This window comes from Dama dama, chromosome 12, assembly GCF_033118175.1.
Source record: "Dama dama isolate Ldn47 chromosome 12, ASM3311817v1, whole genome shotgun sequence".
NCBI lineage: Eukaryota > Metazoa > Chordata > Mammalia > Artiodactyla > Cervidae > Dama > Dama dama.
In genome coordinates this window covers 2,739,155-2,753,926 of record NC_083692.1, presented here as the reverse complement: position 1 = coordinate 2,753,926, position 14,772 = coordinate 2,739,155, and positions in this window count along the sequence as shown.

Below are 14,772 nucleotides of genomic sequence, written 5' to 3'. Positions count from 1 at the left end.
TAGGTCGGGAAGATCCCCTGGAGAAGGAAATGACAACCCACTCCGGTGTTCTTGCCTGGAGAATCCCATGAACGGAGGAGCTTGGTAGGCTACAGTCCACGGGGTCGCAAAGAGTCGGACACGACTGAGCGACTTCACTCACTTTCACTCCTGCATTGCAGGCAGATTCTTAACCATCTGAATCACTGGGGAAGGCCTAATTGCACATAACCATTCATCAAAATCACATACATGCTGCCTCCTATACCCCTTCAGAACAGTTCTCAGAGTTATCTGGGAGATCATCTCCTGGATTATAATCCTCAGGTTGACTCAAACAAAATTTTCCATTTCTTTCCTGGATTGACTATTGATTATTTATTTGTGTGTGTGTGGACAGTTTCCTCTGCAAAATGTTTAGAAGGTTAAATGAGCACAGAGGTCAAGTGCTTAGACTTATACCTGGCTCATCAAACGCACTTAATACAAGTTAGCTATTACGTGAGTTGTGACTGCAAGTCTGATTCAAAGCTGTGTGAAATAGCCAAACTTCAAACAATATATCATTTTAAATATGTTAGGAATGTAAAAGAATTTAAGGTCATTTCAAGCTCAAAGATTTTTGCTGGTTAGAAAATATATTCACCCACTTATGAACTATTCTTGACTTAGGAAAAAAATGAATCTAATGGAGACTGGTACCAGAAATAAATGGTGAAGGAACAATTTAAAGAGTTCATACTATCTAGAATCCCTAACCGTGGAGCTTCCCAGGTAGCTCAGATGGTAAAAGAGTCTGCCTGCAATGCAGGAGACCCAGGTTCAAACCCTGGGTCAGGAGGATGCCCTAGAGAAGGAAATGGCCACCCACTCCAGTATTCTTGCCTGGTGAATCCCATGGTCAGAAGAGCCTGGCAGGCTACAGTCTATTGGGTTGCAAAGAGTGGGACACAACTGAACACTAACATTTCATTTCATTTTACTATCTAGAAGCAATCAGCCAAATTTGTAGAGTGGGAAATTATAGAAAACAGCCCAGATTCTTCAATGAATCAGCATCTTTAAGGGTACGAGAGACTGCAGTAGATTAGAAGATTTTAGGGTTGTATCAATCAAATGAGATATATGACCCCTTTATGATTCTGGTTGGGAAAATTGTAAAAGGACCTTTTTTGAGATAGATGGTAAAATTAAAAATGGATAGGGTATTAGATGACATCAAGTAATTCTTGTTAAATCTGTTAGCTATACTAACGTACTATGGCACTGAGGTTACTTTTTTAAAGTTCTTGTATGTTAGAGATACATACTGAAGTATATGCAGGTATAAATATGTAAATGCATGTATGGATGTGAGAGTTGGACCATAAGGAAAGCTGAGTGCCAAAGAATTGATGCTTTTGAACCATGGTGTTGGAGAAGACTCTTGAGAGTCCCTTGGACTGCAAGGAGATCCAACCAGTCCATCCTAAAGGAGATCAGTCCTGAATGTTCATTGGAAGGACTGATGCTGAAGCTGAAGCTGCAATACTTCAGCCACCTGATGTGAAGAGCTGACTCATTGGAAAAGACCCTGATGCTGGGAAAGATTGAAGCAGGAGGAGAAGAAGACGACCAAGGATGAGATGGTTGGATGGCATCACTGACTCGATGGACATAAGTAAAGGCCAGGAATTGGTGATGGACAGGGAGGCCTGCAGTGCTGCAGTCCATGGGGTCGCAAAGAGTCAGACACGACTGAGTGACTGAACTGAACTGAAATATATTGGGGGTGAGAATTCCAGGGAGCTCAAAGATCTTTAGTTAGGAAATGCATTAAGAACTAGAGAAGCAAATCTGCCACTTTCAGGTCCTATCAAAATCTCCGGCTCTAAGTCACCTCAGTTAATTGGGGCAGCTCCTCTCTCCCTTAGCAGGTCCCCTCCGGTCGCCGTCTTCCCCACTGCTTTCCTTCCACTCCAGGAAAACAATGTGTGGAAGGTTTAGAAGAATCAGGACCATTCTAGTAAAACTTCCATCATAAGGAGGGATCTGGGTAGGGACTTCCCTGATGGTCTGCTGTTTCAGACTCCATGCTCCCAGTGCAGGGGACCCAGGTTTAATCCCTGGTCAGGGAACCAGACCCCACATGCCTCAACTGAGGATGCCACATGCCACAGTGAAGACTGAAGATCCCACATGCCCGCAGTTAAGGCCTGGTGCAGCCAAATAAATAAATACAAGAAAGAATAAGAAGATACCTGGACATATTTGATATTTTCTCTACTATGGATGTGTGAGAAAATTTGAGACCTAAGAGACCCCTTATAAGAACAATTTAAAAGTGTGTAAATGAGGAATTGCTTTAGACTTCTGCTTCTAAGTCGAAATCTTGTATAGTTTAGGCAGAGTTTCAGACAATGTAATAATTTAAAGTTTGCCATACGTTTAGGTATATAATTCATTATCTTTGTAAAAATCAATACTTGAAGAAGACTGAGTATTTTTGGGCAATTGAAATACCCAAAGAGAAAGTAAAATGTACTAAATTTATAAATTTATGTCAAATGTATAAATGCTGAGCAGAGGTCAGCAAAACTTTTTCTTAAAGGGCCAGAGAGTAAATATTTTAGGTTTTGTGGGCCAGAGGGTCTGTGCCACAACTCCTGGTTTCTGCCACTATATTGGGAAAGCAGCCAGAGATAATAAATATATAAATGAATGGGCATGGTTGTGTTCTAATAAAACTTTATTTACAAAAACAGATGGCGAGCCCACAGACTATCATTTGCCTACCCCAAGAGGTCCTGTATTTTGTTGAGGAGTGTTTCATTAGCAACCTTTATAAACTGAGAGCAAACATTATTCAAGTTTCCTAAAAATTATTGCTAAAAAAATAAATTATGTAATCTGAACTTGAACATTTTAAAGCATTGTTCTACAATTAAATATTTATTCCTTTATACCCGACAACCAGTTTTCAGGAAATGAAGGGACAAAGGAACATCTTAAACACAAGTAGAGGGTATAATCAGAACAACTCTGACTCTGGGAAACTGTGGAGCAAACTACCTGGTTTCATCAACAAATAAAGTACAAGAAAAAAAACAATAATAATAAAGCAAGGAGCCAAAAGGAGATATGCAGGAAAAGAGACTTGAAGGACTTCACAAGTGGTCCAGCGGTTAAAAGTCCGCCTGCCAATGAGGGGACGCTGATTTGGTCTCTGGTCTGGGAAGATCCCACATGCCTCGGGCCAGCTGAGCCCCTGCACCGCTGAGCCTTTGCTCTAGACCCTGGGGGCCGAAACTGCTGAGCCCGCACGCCCTGAGGCCCCGGCTCCCCACAGGAGAAGCCACGCAATGAGACGCCTGCGCCCTGCAACTAGAGAAAGGCCCACGCGGCAGTGAAAACCCTGCGCAGCCAAAAGTAAATAGTAAGTAGCTAAATAAAATTTTTAAAGTAAGTAAAAGAAATTTGAGGGGCATACTGACCAATAGTAATACTCAGATCTTATTTGGATTCTGATTCAAACAAACTGTGTAAGTAAAATGAGGACATTTATGAAACAGCTGAGAATTTGAACACTGGATATTTGACAAAATTAAGGGATTATTGTTCAGACTTTATGGACATGATAAAGGTGTTATGGTTATATATTTTTAAAGACTCCATATCTTTTAGAAATACAAGCTTAAATGTTTGCAGGTAAAGTAGTGTGAGGCCTGAAAGAAAAGTGAAAGTGAAGTCGCTTAGTCGTGTCCAACTCTTTTCGACCCCATGGACTATAGCCTACCAGGGTCCTCTGTCCATGGGATTTTCCAGGCAAGAGTACTGGAGTGGGTTGCCAGTTCCTTCTTCAAGGCCTAGTGTGAGGCCTAGGATTGGCAAATATGAGAGGGAGCTAATGGGTGAGAGTATGGTTGAAATAGCATTGGCCCTGAGTTGATAGTTGTTGAAGCTGGATAAGAACTGACTCATTAGAAAAAACACTGATGCTAGGAAAGACAGAGGGCAGGAGGAGAAGGGGACGACAGAGGATGAGATGGTTGGATGGCATCACTGATTCAGTGGACAGTTTGACCAAGCTCCGGAAGTTGGTGATGGACAGGGAAGCTTGGCATGCTGCAGTCCATGAGTCGGGTCGCAAAGAGTCGGACACGACTGAGCGACTGAACTGAACTGAAAGCTGGGTGATGTGAGTGTGGCAGGAAGACTATTTTGCCTTTTTTGTTGGGTATATTGAAATGTTTCATAATACAAAATTTTTAAACTAGAAATTTAAAAACTTAGTTTTAAAAAAGCATAGCAGTAAAAAGGAATAACCTACTGATAGATACAGCAATATGAATGAATCTAAAAATCTATGCTGGGTAAGAAAAGCCAGACATAGAAGAGTACTTACTGGATGATTCTGTTGACGTAAAATTCTAGAAAATGGAAATTAATATATAGTGACAGAAAAAGAATTCGTGGTTTCCTGGCTCTGAGAGCAGAGGGAAGGATATTCTATGTGGCAGGGGGTGTGGAGGATCTCTTGGGGGTGATAAAAATGTTCTGTATCTTGATTGTGGTAGTAGCGGTTTCATGGACATGTAACCATGTTTTTGTTAAGCTTAAAGCTTTTTTTTTTTTTTAAACCTTACACTAAGGTTTTGAATTTGTTGTTTCAATAAACTGAACACTAATCTTTTAAACTACGACTCAGTAAACTTTCTGAAAAGGGTCACATAGAAATTATTTTAGACATTCCGGAACATACGGTCTCTATGGCAACTGAAATTTGAATTTTCACATGTCATAAAGTATTATTCTCCTTTCTATTTTTTCCAACACTTGCACATGTAAAAACCATTCTTAACTAATCGGTCATGCACATCAGTGTGGGCCAGTCTGACACTCATAGTTTGCCATGCCGTGCTAAGTCACTTCATGGACTTCAGCCCGCCAGGCTCCTCTGCCCATGGACTTCTCCAGGCAAGAATACTGGAGTGGATTACCATGCCCTCCTCCAGGGGATCTTCCCAACCCAGGGATGGAACCTGCATCTCTTAAGTCTCCTGCACTGGCAAGCAAGTTCTTAACCACTAATGCCACATGGGTAGTTCATTGGACCCTTGCAAACTTTTTACCGTTAAACAAAAATAAAAGTAAACTTTTGAATGTCTACTCTGCACAGGAAAAACTGCCCCAGAAATCTTGACCTCAATAAAGTGAACAGACTGGCCTTGAAGAATGAAAAAGACATCGGCATGAGACAGGGGCTGAAAGCTATAGAAAAGAATCTTTAAGAAATGTTGTTTGAGACACAACATGAACAGAAAGATTGTCAAGAGGCAGTTAGACGCCAAGGAGGTAGGTGTGTGTGTGCAGTACTTGTTTTCTGGTAAAATAGCACCTACATAATTCACAACAAGGATATCAAACCAGTCAATCCTAAAGGAAATCAATCCTGAATATTCACTGGAAGGACTGATGCTAAAGCTGAAGCTTCAATACTTTGGCCACCTGATGCGAAGAGCCGACTTGTTGGAAAAGCCCCTGAGGCTGGGAAAGATTGAAGGCAAAAGGAGAAGGGGACGACAGAGGATGAGATTGTTAGATAGCATCACTGACTCAATGAACATGAATTTGAGTGAATTCCAGGAGATAACAGAGAACAGAGGAACCTGGTGTGCTGCAGTCCATGGGGTCTCCAAGAGATGGATATGACTTTTCAACTGAGCAACAACAACAAATCACAGAAAAAACCCTAGGCAATGGACACGTTTTGTTCTGGTTCATTTGCCTTCTCTTTTCTGAACCCACAGGGTGGTCCTGTTAATACAGTGTGGCCTTGCTGTTCTGGCCCCATCTGACTGACCAGGGTAAGGATGTGACCCAAATCAGCCACATCTTCCGTTGGTCGGTGCTCAACCCAGCTCTGACCCAAGCTAGGCCGAGCAAGGTTCTTTTCTAGGAATTTTGGAGCTAGAACTGAAAAAGAGAAGCTGGTCCCTCTGTGTGTGTCTGGGCTACAAGATATTATAGTCCAGACAAGCAGAGAAAAGCTACCTGTGGAGAGAGAAGGATGAAAGCAGATATGAGTTGAAAGAAGGACAGAGAGATTTTAGAACTCTGAACCTGGTTGTTCCTGGAGCCTCGGTTCTATGCATGGATTCTGGAAACAGCACGGTATCTCTCTCTATCACGGACCCCTCATTTCAGTTAAGCAGATGCCACGTGACTTTGTCACTTACAACCAGGAGTCCTAAATGATACAGAATGAATGAGTGACAACAGAATGAATACTTGACAACATTTCCACACTCAAGGTCATAATCCCAGAGCCTAGAGGTTGTTCAATTAGTTTCAGTGATGACGAGACTTTTAAACTGGTGTGAATAGCACAGAAGGGAGACCTCACTAAAATGGAGTTGGGAGGCCAGAAGGGCCCCTCAAGCACATCCCACTTAGCTCAATTATAGGGAGAACTGTCTGCGACAGACCCCAATAGAAGAATCATCGAGAAGGAGCCAGCAATTACACGTCCCAATAGGAAAAAGACGGACATTGTGTCTGCGACAAGAAATCCAATACTCCAGCAATGCAGCCAATGAGAAATTGTCCTTACCCCAAAATCATGCTGTTCTCTCATTGTTGTTCACTCACTAAGTCGTGTCCAGCTCTTTGTGACCCCATGGACTGCAGTGTGCCAGGCTTCCCTGTCCTTCACTGTCTTATCAGCCCCTCCCAATGTCCTCCTTTTCCCTATAAATAACCTTCCTCTCCTTTGTTTATTGGACTTACATATGGCTTTGGCTATAGCTTGCTTGTCCCAAATTGCAATTCCTCCTTTATTCCCAAATAAACCTATTTTTGCTCGTTAAATAACTTTTATTTTTACTTCTTTTAATTTATTTTTAATTGAAGGATAATTGTTTTACAATATTGGTTTGATTTCTGCCATACATCAATATGAATTCGCCATATGTCCTCCGCTCTTGAGACTCCTTCCTACCTCCCACCCTTTCTCACCCCTCTAGGTTGTCACAGAGCCCTAGTTTGAGTTCCCTAACTGACTCTTATTTTTAAGGTCAACGTTGGTCTATGCTGAACATGTAAAAACGAACTCTTTCATCTTGAGAAGGATGGAATCTTCACCAACTAACTCAGGCAAACTGGAGTAACGAGTCAATCAACTACTTCAATCTTAAGGAATTTTCTGTCAGTCCCTATGCAGTAAAAGAAAGACAGTGTGCCTTTGGAAAACAGAAGTAAAAGACTCCAAGCCACTTCGTTCCTGTGATCTGCTTTTTTTTTTTTTTTTTAGGGGAAGAAGGGGTGACATGTCTTAGGTTGGAGTGCCTCAATATGTGGACGCAGCCCCCCAGCAATAGTTCTTCTGTCATAGCTCAACTGGCCTATTGATGCCTTATGGTGCTCAGTCACTCATGTGTGTCCAGTTCAGTCCTGTCTGACTCTCTGTGACCCCGTGGACTGTAGCCCACCAGCCTCCTCTGTCCGTGGGGTTCTCCAGGCAAGAACACTGGAGTGGGTTGCCACTGCCTCCTCCAGAGGATCTTCCCAACCCAGGGATCGAACCCGAGTCCCCTGTGTCTCCTCCATTGCAGGTGGCCTCTTTACCACTGAGCCACCAGGCAAGCCCATCATTGCTGACCCTCTTCCCTGATTTCTGTGTCCTGTGTGTAAACAATCCGTCTGCCAATGCAGGAGACACAGGAGACTCGGGTTTGATCCCTGGGTGGGGAAGATCCCCTGGAGGAGCGCATGGCAACCCACTCCAGTATTCTTGCCTGGAGAATCCCATGGACAGAGGATCCTGGCGGGCTACGGTCCATGGGGTCACAAAGAGGCAGACACAACTGAGTGACTAATCCACCACCATCGCCGACAAGGTAGAATGTGTACACAGATTGTTGGAAAACAGATGACACCTGACTAGTGAAGGTATACAGTAATACTGGAATTCAGAGGAAGGTTTTGATGAAGGGGGGAGACATGGGGTCGCAAAGAGTCAGACAGGACTGAAGCAGCTGAGCACACACACGGGCACGTTAGCAATAACACCTGATGTCAGCGTTTAGAAGAGTCTTTAGGAGGACACTCAGGTTTACTCTCCTATACGGGGGGCTCTGTGGTCAGGCTGAGGGCATTACCTAAGAGCCTTGGAGACAAGGGATTCTAACTAGGTATTTAAAAAGGTAATATTAATTTTCTTGGGTAGCTTACTCAAACTAACATTTCTCCCCAGTTCAGTTCAGTTCAGTCGCTCAGTCGTGTCCGACCCTTTGCAACCCCATGGACTGCAGCGCGCCAGGCCTCCTTGTGCAACTCCAGGAGTTTACCCAAACCCATGTCCATCAAGTCGGTGATGCCATCCAACCATCTCATCCTCTGCCATCCCCTTCTCCTCCTGCCCACAGTCTTTTCCAGTATCAGGGTCTTTTCAAATGAGTCAGCTCTTTGCATCAGATTTCTCCCCAAGATCCCCTGAAAGAGTTTTCAGTCTCTGTTATGAGTAGAGCTCTTTCACAAAGTGGTGTTTTATAAGTTAAACTGGTAATGAAAGGGATCAGTGAAACAGCACAAGTCTTTTATTCTTTTTAAATAATTTTTAATTAGCAAATAGCTATATCCCCAATATTCAGGCTACATTTCTTTGACTAGGAAAATGTCATTTTTAAGAATTGGTAGTTTCCGTTCAAACCTTCCTTTATCCTGTTGACTTTTCTCGCGCTAGTGATTCTCCAGGCTTGTGGTGTCATGTTTTTTAAGTATGGGACAAGTGTGACTGGCTTTTCTGTTCCCCTCTTATTCCCTTCTACACTTCTCTTTTCACTGCCTCCTCTCATTTCCAAAATAACAAAAATGTGCGTTTTTTTCCACCAGTAGTTTCCAGTTGCAAATGAAAGTATCTAAATTAAATCACATCCACCTTTTCAGGAGTGCAGAGAGGAACTACCACACCAAGCATTTGAAGCATGCTATCTATGCTTGGTACAAGAAAAAAGTTTTACAGGAAATTGCAAAGAATATGGGGAATAATTGCCCATATTTTCTTTCAGTTCAGTTCAGTTCAGTCGCTCAGTTGTGTCCAACTCTTTGCATTACGCAATGACAAATACTATTTTAGAGTATTTCTTCTACAAAGGCTCTTTCTTTCTTTTCTTTTCTGTTTTTCTGGGGTCTTAGTTTATATTTTTTCATCATAGTTGTGATTACCTTTCCTCTTAATGTTCTACGTAAGCATGTCTGTTTACTACAAACCTCATCAGTTCAGTTCAGTTGCTCAGTCGTGTCTGACTCTGTGACCCCATGAATTGCAGCACACCAGGCCTCCATGTCCATCACCAACTCCCAGAGTTTACCCAAACTCATGTCCATTGAGTCAGTGATGCCATCCAACCATCTCATCCTCTGTTGTCCCCTTCTCCGCCTGCCTTCAATCCCTCCCAGCATCAGGGTCTTTTCCAATGAGTCAGCTCTTCGCATCAGGTGGCCGAAGTATTGGAGTTTCAGCTTCAGCATCAGTCCTTCCAATGAACATCCAGGACTGATCTCCTTTAGGATGGACCGGTTGGATCTCCTTGCAGTCCAAGTGACTCTCAAGAGTCTTCTCCAACACCACAGTTCAAAAGCATCAGTTCTTCGACGCTCAGCTTTCTTCACAGTCCAACTCTCACATCCATACATGATCACTGGAAAAATCATAGCCTTGACTAGACGGACCTTTGTTGGCAAAGTAATGTCTCTGCTTTTTAATATGCTATCTAGGTTGGTCATAACTTTCCTTCCAAGGAGTAAGCGTCTTTTAATTTCATGGTGGCAATCACCATCTGAAGTGAATTTGGAGCCCAAAAAAATAAAGTCCAACACTGTTTCCACTGTTTCCCCATCTATTTGCCATGAAGTGATGGGACCAGATGCCATGATCTTAGTTTTCTGAATGTTGAGCTTTAAGCCAACTTTTTTACTCTCCTCTTTCACTTTCATCAACAGGCTTTTTAGTTCCTCTTCACTTTCTGCCATAAGGGTGGTATCATCTGCATATCTGAGGTTATTGATATTTCTCCCGGCAATCTTGATTCCAGCTTGTGCTTCTTCCAGCCCAGCGTTTCTCATGATGTACTCTGCATGTAAGTTAAATAAGCAGGGTGACAATATACAGCCTCATAAATATCCATTTGATGCATAATATTTCATCCAATGAAATATTCTACTTAACCACTTCCTGCTCTGGTCCACTTCCTGCATGAAAGTGAAAAGTGAAAGTGAAGTCGCTCAGTCGTGTCTAACTCTTTGCAACCCCATGGACTGTAGCCCACCAGGCTTCTTTGTCCATGGGATTTTCCAGGCAAGAATCCTGGAATGGGATGCCATTTCCTTCTCCAGGGGATCTTCCAGACCCAGGGAGTGAACCCGGGTCTCCCACATGGCAGGCAGACACTTTAACCTCTGAGCCACAAAGGAAGCCCCAAAAGGGACCCAAGGAGCTCATCAGATTAAGAGATCAATCATTTGAGATGAGATTGAGAGACAAGAAAGTGGAAATCGCTCAGTCATTGCGTCTGACTGTTTGCAACCCCATGGACTATACAGTACATGGAATTCTCCAGGCCAGAATATTGGAGTGGGTAGCCATTTGCTTCTTCAGGGGATCTTCCCAACCCAGGGATCGAACCCAGGTCTCCCACTTTGCAGGCGGATTCTTTATTGCAGGCCTAGCCATCAGAGAAGCCCTGAGATGAGATTAAGGGATTACAAACCTGCTCACCCTCTAATCTTGTCAGCAACCCAACCCTGGAACCATTGTTTTAAAACTTCTCATCAAATCCTCATGGGTTGGTGTGTGTGTGTGTGAGTCACTCAGTCCTGTGGGTTCTTTATGACCCCATGGTCTGTCCGTGGAATTCTCTAGGCAAGCATACTGGAGTGAGTGGCCATTTCCTTCTCCAGGGGACCTTCCCAACCCAGAATTAAAACCCGAGTCTTCTGCATCATAGGCGGTTTCTTCACCATCTGAACCACTAGGGAAGCATAGTTTTTGGAGGCAGGAGTCCGCTGTGTCCCCCTTTGACTGGTTAAGTAATCAAGCTGTCCTTTCCTCCCTCACCCAAAACTGTCTCCAAGATTCAATTCAGCATCAGTGTGCAGAGAAGTTGAGCTTTGGGTAAGGTGCTGCAGCATGAGGAGTGAGGTGGCCAAGATGGAAGCCAAGGAGGACAAGAGGACACTTTCTAGAAAGACAAATAGAACTTCAAATGACGTAGGCAAAACTCCATGAAACATTCCCTCAGCAGTGACCACATTACATGCCCACAGTATCTACTGACATCTCAAGGAACAAAGGACAATGATAATCTATAAATAAACAAGGAGTGCTAGCAGTACCGGGGAGGTGGGGATTAACTCTGCCTCAGAGGGCTACTCACCTAGGTCTTGACAAATAAGGAGCTCATTGGCTAGACAAAGGAGAAAACACATGTAGGCGGAGGAAACAGCACGTGCAGAAGTCCAGGTTCTAAAACCTGGTCTTAGAGCCAAGGTGTGTCTTCCCTGGAGGTCTGGTGGTTAAGAATCCACCTTCCAACTAGGGGACATGGTGCAATCCCTGATTGGGCAACTTAGATCCCATTACTGTGGAGCAACTAAGCCTGAGAGCTGCGACTAGAGAAAGGAAAAAAAAAAGGTATGTTCCAGGGCCCTCAACCAGGGCATGTGGCTGCAGTAAAGTAAGGCTGGGGACAGGTTCTGGAGAGCCCTGACGCTGTGTGTTGTACAAAAAAGAATTTTCCTGGCCCTTGTTTCTGATCCTATCTCAGTGGTAAACGCTGCTGCTGCTGCTAAGTCACCTCAGTCGTGTCCGACTCTGTGTGACCCCATAGACGGCAGCTCACCAGGCTCCCCCGTCCCTGGGATTCTCCAGGCAAGAACACTGGAGTGGGTTGCCATTTCCTTCTCCAATGCATGAAAGTGAAAAGAAAGTGAAGTCACTCAGTCGTGTCCAACTCTTAGCAACCCCATGACTGCAGCCTACCAGGCTCCTCCGTCCATGGGATTTTCCAGGCAAGAGTACTGGGGTGGGGTGCCATTGCCTTCTCCGGTGTAAACACTACACCCTTGGAATTTCCTGAGTGATTGTTACTCATGGTGGCCCCTGGCCACACCTGGTGTTGTTTAGTTGCTAAGTCATGTCTGACTCTTTGTGACTCCATGGACTGCAGCGCCTGGATTTCCTGTCCGTCACTATCTCCTGCAGTTTGCTCAAACTCATATCCACTGAGTCAGCTATCTAACCACCGTATCCTCTGTTGTCCCTTCTCCCGCCTTCAATCTTTCCCAGCGTCAGGGTGTTTTCCATTAAGTCAGCTCTTCACATCAGGTGGCCAAAGTATTGGAGCTTCAGCTTCACCATCGGTCCTTCCAATGAATATTCAGGGTTGATTACAGAACGTAATGAGTTTAATAATATCCACTGGAATAGGGTCACTCAAAGTAGGCTTATTAAGCAAAGATGATCTAATTCAAGTCATAGCTTTACAAAAAAATTTACAAACAGATGTTTGTGTTACAAATAATTTATGAGAATTCAGAGTTCATATTGAAATGATATTTCAAAAAAAAAAAAACAACCCAAGTGAAACCCAAATGAAAAAGTTACCAAAAAATGGAGAACAAAAAATAGCTCATTGTTTTTTATTTAAAAAAAAATAAAAAGCAAGAATATCTTTTAACTGCATGCTAAGTACTATGCTCTATGCTGATGATAAACTTTCATTCCAAGTGAGGGAAATATCATTCAAGATGCCTTCAAGGATCTCATAATTCAGAAGGGGAACACAAAACTTAGCAGATAGACAATGCTTGTAAGATGACATGGTGGGACAATGAAAGAGATTTTTTCAGTATAACTGCAGCAGAGATGAAATTAAAGACCCAGTTGGTAATAGCGACGCCCTTCCTCATCCCATTCAAACTATTGTTTTTATCCCTGTACTAGGACCTGAGAATGCCATTTAAATGAAAATACTCGAGTATTTTCATTTTCACTCAGCTTGCCCTACCAGATTTAAAATGGTCCACAATAATCACAAAAGTCTACAATAATCCATTGTAAATTAAATGGCATAACACTGGTTTAAAATTACATAGAATAGAATAGAGAGTACAGAAACAGAATATGATGTTATAAGTATGGTATTCCAAATCAGTGAAGAGAGTATGGGTTATTCAAGAAATGATCAGAAATAAATTTTAATTTGGAGGAAAAATTATATCATATCCCTAGTTTTTCTTATTGACAAATTCTACTTGGATCAAAGATTAAGTATTTTTTTTTTATGCATTTCTCTGCCCCATCCCCATCACCCTCAAGATTAAGTATTTTTAAAGCACATGAAAAACTATAAGAAAACAGTATTTTAAAAATCTTGAGTCAAATGAGATCTTTCTAAACATGACACCAAAGTTAGAAGTTCTAAAAGGAAAATGCTCATAGATTTTTGATTAGGTTAAATTTGTAAACTTCTGAATGATACAAAACTGTCAAAAAAAAAAAAAAAGGTAAAAATTAAATCAACAACAAAACAAAAAGCAACCTACGTTAAGGGAATTCTTCTGCAGTCCAGGGGTTTGTACTCCATGCTTCTACTACAGGGGGCCGGATTTGATCCCTGTTTGGGGAACTAAGATCCCACAAGCCTTGTGGTGTAGCCAACAAAACAAAGCAAAGCCTAGGTCATCTGACTAATATCCCTAAGACATAGAAGGAGCTCTTATAAATGAATAAGAAAAATGTGACTTCCCTGATCAAATGGGAACATGAAAATGCAATTCACAAAAAGAAGCTTTGTGAATAATCATGTGGGAAGATAGTGTTCTTATTAATAGTCAAAGAAATGCAAATTTCATCTCAATAAATGATGGTGAAGATATTAAGCCTGAAAATACCAGATTGTGCAGAAAGCAGACATTACTATGTGCCAATGGTGGTAAGATACCTCGGTAGAAATCCTCTAGATAAGAATTTGGTATAATACGTGTAAAACAGTAAAAGGAGCAAAGAAAATAGAGGCAGGTTGATGGGAAGAGGAGATGCTGAAGGGAATATTTTTGAACTAGCCGTTTTCAAGAAATTTATCTTATAATTTATCTAATATATGCTTCAGGTCAAGGTTTCAGCAGGGCGGGTTTCTCTAGAGACCTCCTGGGCCTGCAGACGGCCACCTTCTCCCTGTGTCCTCAAGTGGCTTTGCTCTGGCATTGTCTCCTCTTCCTACAAGGACACCAGTCATTAGATTAAGGCTCCACCCCTATTTAACCTGAATTACTCTTAAAGCCCTGTTTCCACATACAGTCATATTGAGGGTTAAGACTTCAACATATGGATTTGAAAAGTGTGATAGTGTTGCCTCTGACTCTTTGTGACCCCATGGTCTGTAGCTCATCAGGCTCCTTTGTCCATGGGATTCTCCAGGCAAGAATACTGAAGTGGGTTGCCATTCCCTTCTCCAGGGGATCTTCTCCACCCAGGGATCAAACTCGGGTCTCCTGCATTGTAGGCGGATTCTTTACCATCTGAGCCAAATAGTGAAAAAGCGGAAAGAACCTAATGGTACAGAAAGTAAAATATTATACAGCTGCACACGTCATGAAGTCAGTTTATACTTATTGACATGGAAAGCTGCCATGATATATCACATGGTTGTTTTTTGTTTTTTGGTTATTTTTTTGGCCGCACCCTGCAGCTTGTAGGATCTTAGTTCCCTAACCAGGGATTGAACCGAAGCCCTCGGCAGTGAAACCTGGAAG